The following is a 4,368-nucleotide window of genomic DNA, read 5'->3' as shown; positions in this document are numbered from 1 at the left end:
CCTGGATGGAAACTCAGTTTACTCTTGTGTGCCTCCTCAAGAATAATCTCTTTTATCCTGTCCACTGCCGGGATGCAAATGCGCCCGTTGCAGCGCATAATATTGTCTGGCCCCACTTTGAATTCTGGTGCCTTCCCTTGCACAATCAAGTGTCTCTTCTACTGAAGTAGTTCGTCGTCGAATTGGTGTTTCTGAATGTCCTCAATTAGCCCATTAGAGATGGTTATCATGCTAAATTTTAATTCTCCTGGTGCAAACTCCACATTCAAGTTTAGATCACGAAACTTCTCTAGTAATTCTTGTTCTTTTACCATTAAGGATGATACAAGTATATTTTGTCTACTTAAGGCATTTGCAACTACGTTGGCCTTTCCCGGGTGGTATTGCAATTTAAAGTTGTAATCCTTCAAGGTTTCCATCCACCTTCTTTGCCTCATATTGAGCTCTTTTTGATCGAACAGGTATTACAAACTTTTATGGTCACTAAAAATTGTAAATGTACTTCCATACAAGTGGTGTCTCCAAATTTTTAGGGAAAACATTATCGCAGCCAGTTCCAAATCATGTGTGGGGTAGTTCCTTTCATGTATTTTTAGTTGTCGTGACGCATAGGCTACTGCTTTCTTATTCTGCATGAGGACACTTCCCAATCCTTGATGAGAGGCATCACAATAAACTTCGTAGGGTTCATCTGGTTGTGGCAAAGTTAGTACCGAGGAGGTCGTCAAACGGTCCTTTAATAGTTTAAAACTCGCCTCACACTCTTCTATCCACGCAAATGGTTGATCCTTTCTTGTAAGCTGGGTCAGTGGGGATACAATCCTAGCAAAACCTTCAATAAATCTTCGGTAATAGCCAGCTAATCCAACAAAGCTTTTAATGTGTGTAACAGTCTTTGGCTGCTTCCAATCTACAATGGCCTTTACCTTGCCTGGGTCGACAACAATTCCTTCATTTGAGATCACATGCCCTAGAAAATTAACTTCCTCTAACCAAAATTCACACTTCGCTTGGTTGGCATACAATTGTTTCTCTCGCAACACTGATAGAACTTGTCGTAATTGTTCCTCATGCTCCTCTCGACTTTTAGAATAAATGAGAATGTCACCTATAAATACCACTACGAATTTATCCAAAAATGGATGGAAGATACGATTCATGTAGTCCATAAATATTGCGGGTGCATTAGTCACTCCGAATGGCATTACAAGATACTTGTAATGTCCGTAACGAGTCCGAAATGCAGTCTTGGGAATGTCTTCTGTCTTAACTCGTATTTGGTGGTACCCAGATTTCAAATCTATCTTGGAAAACACTACAACCCCTCGGAGTTGATCCATAAGGTCATTGATGCGCGGCAATGGATATCGGTTCTTGATAGTGGCCTTGTTGAGTTGCCTGTAATCTACACAAAGTCGTGAACGTCCGTCCTTTTTCTTTACTAACAAGACAGGAGCTCCCCACGGTGAAACACTAGGTCGAATAAATTGTTTTGACATTAATTCTTCCAATTGTTCTTTAAGTTCCGTTAGTTCGGAAGGCGAAATCCGATAGGGTGCAATTGACATGGGTCCAGTACCTGGGTGTAAGTCAATAGAAAACTCAGTCTCTCGCACTGGCGGTAGTCCTGGTACATCAATCGGAAACACGTCAGAGAAATCTCTAACCACTAGTATATCCTTTATCTTGACATCACGAGTAACTTCCATACTAGTCAGGGACAAAATCTCCATATCACCTTCCTTAAGAGCAACCTTGATTTCGTGCGCGGCTAAGAATTTAGAAAGCTCTGGGTCGGGAAAAATGACAGTCTTACGACCACAATCTAATAAAATATAATGGTGTGACAACCAATCCATACCAAGGATAACGTCGGGGTTCTTAAGAGGGAGACAAATGAGATTCACATTAAATTTCCTACTCAACACAACTATAGGACAATGCATACATGCCATATTTGCAATTAAAGTATTATCAGCAGCGGTGGTAACAGACAAATCAAACAATAAGGTTGTGACATGCAATTCCAATAGCTTCACACAATCCATAGAGATAAATGAATGTGTTGCACCAGAGTCAAAAAGGACGGTTAGAATATTACCTGAGATTTCACACTCCCCTTGGAAGGATTCATTCGGGCGAGACGTCCCTTGACCATTTATATTGTAAACTCGTCCTTGAGCTGTTGGGTGTGTGACTTCAGTCGCATGTAGTGAGGCTTCTGCCTTTGGTTCCTTGCAGTCCATGGCTAGATGTCTGGGCTTCTGGCATTTAAAACATACACTGCCGTTGAGAGTGCACTTATTCGCAAGGTGTCTTGGGTCTCCACAACGATAACAGTATGGCTTTGATTCTGAAGTCTTCTGTCTATCATCTGAAATGGAGGTCATTGGACGATATGGTCCCTTATCTGACCCTTGGGGACGACGATATGGATTTTGATCTGGTCTACTACGACCCTGGTTCTGATTACTCGGTCGTGTTGGTCCCCCGTGGTTACCAGTACCCCCACGATTTAGCCTGCGGTTCTTCATAGCCTCTACCTCTCTGCACTTTTCCACTAGGGGTTGGAATCGCGTGATTCCCAGAGGTAGTACCGAATCTTGAATTTCATACTTCAATCCATCTTGAAAACGGTGACACATAAAGTCTTCATCAATGGTCTGACGAAAAAACTTGAAGTATCGCGATAAGGATTCAAACTTTGCCGCATATTCTCCCACAGTCATGCTACCCTGGCGGATCTTCAGAAAGTCATCTCCCAATTTTGTTCTAGCACTTACCGGAAAATATTTGTCCAAAAACTTCATCTGAAAGGACTCCCAGTTAATCTCTTCTTGAGCCGCTTCCATCATCAATTTGGTGCTCCTCCACCAATATTCAGCATCACTAAGTAGCAAATAAGTGGCATAGTTCACTTTAACTTCAGGTGGGCATCGAATCACTTCAAAGATCTTCTCCACTTCCCGTAACCACTTGTCAGCCTTTTCAGGATCCACATCTCCATGAAACTTGGGAGGGTCATGTCTGCGGAAGTCTGTTAAACCTCTAGATTCGGCCGCCCTTTCTTCTCTTTCCTCCCTTCGCATTTCACGTTGATTCTGAGCAGCGATGGCCGTGGCCATTTGTACCATAGCTTGAGCCATCTCATTCATTCCCACTTCATTAGTCCCACTAGCACCAGGAGTACGTCTTGGAGGCATCGTTCCTGCGACGCTCAATCCAGTCAGTGTCAAGCATTTGCCTTAAAATCAATAAAGATGTCGTCTAGAAGAATCATGAGTAAGGATAACGCTAACTACTACATCCACACCAATGAACGGCAAAAGTCACAAGGAAACATACTACAACTACACTATTATTCAACATTGGTCAGCTTACACCTAACTCACAGTCCAATCAAGATCGAACTGCTCTGATACCAAATTGTAACATCCTATTTTTTTTTGATGAAAGGGGAAAAGTCTAAAGGTATGTAAGTGTTTAGTTAAGGTTGAGGTTAGGTTGTTTTAGAAGCAGATGAGTCATCTGAGGATGTATCAAATACTAAATCATTTGCAAAGATTTCTGCTATGGTTGCGTCAATCATTTCATCTGAGGTGTTTGTATCTGAATATGAGCTAGAGAAAACAGTGAAGGTATGTGAGGTTGTTATCTTTGAGGGTGTAGAAGGAGGTGGAGGTTTAGTTGGTTCTGGTTCAAAGGGGGTTGCAATTAAAGTTTGGTATTTGGTAGGGTTTAAGAGGGTGTTGTACTAGGTTCAAGTTCAATCGTGTCATTACCACTAACACTACTAATATTAACAAAAGAATGATTATGCTCAAAAAAGGGTTTTACCTTATGTCAAATCCTCAAGATGAGGCTTGCTTCATCCTCATTGGCATGTTCACCATCTTCTTCCTCAGTTACCATATTAGTCATCCTAACTACCCTACTTAAAATACAAATATATTATCATGATATCTGTATAATTAATAATAATCGTTACTCCATACATACAACCTTACAATAGAATACCACAATATCTACATCATTAATAACATTAATTAATTGTAACATCCTATTTTTTTATTTTTTTATTTATTTATTTTCAAACAAAATATATAATTTCTCATGTGATTCCAAACAAACAAATAAATAATCCATTGTTAAATTAAAATCCATCAGTATTGCAATTAGATATGTAATACTCAAATTGTAAGGTTAAGAAATGTAGTAATAAAATGAGAATTGGCATAGACTAGAGTTCAACATAAATAAATTTCCTAAAGCTGACCACTACTACTCCTAGAATTAAAAGAGATCTTCCATCTATTCTTCTGAAAACTTTCCCGATTGTGCAAGTAGATTAGGAATGTCATCTGTCCA

At 40.1% G+C, this 4,368-nt stretch overlaps 1 pseudogene; it reads right to left on the bottom strand.

The window, feature by feature from the left end:
* Positions 1 to 158: 158 nt before the first annotated feature.
* On the bottom strand, positions 159 to 3,203 carry LOC101495741 (uncharacterized; annotated as a pseudogene).
* Between the last annotated feature and the right edge of the window lie 1,165 nt (positions 3,204 to 4,368).

This window comes from Cicer arietinum, chromosome 5 (genome assembly GCF_000331145.2).
Source record: "Cicer arietinum cultivar CDC Frontier isolate Library 1 chromosome 5, Cicar.CDCFrontier_v2.0, whole genome shotgun sequence".
NCBI lineage: Eukaryota > Viridiplantae > Streptophyta > Magnoliopsida > Fabales > Fabaceae > Cicer > Cicer arietinum.
The sequence above is the reverse complement of the archived record's forward strand: the minus strand, read 5'-3'. Positions and strand labels throughout refer to the sequence as shown.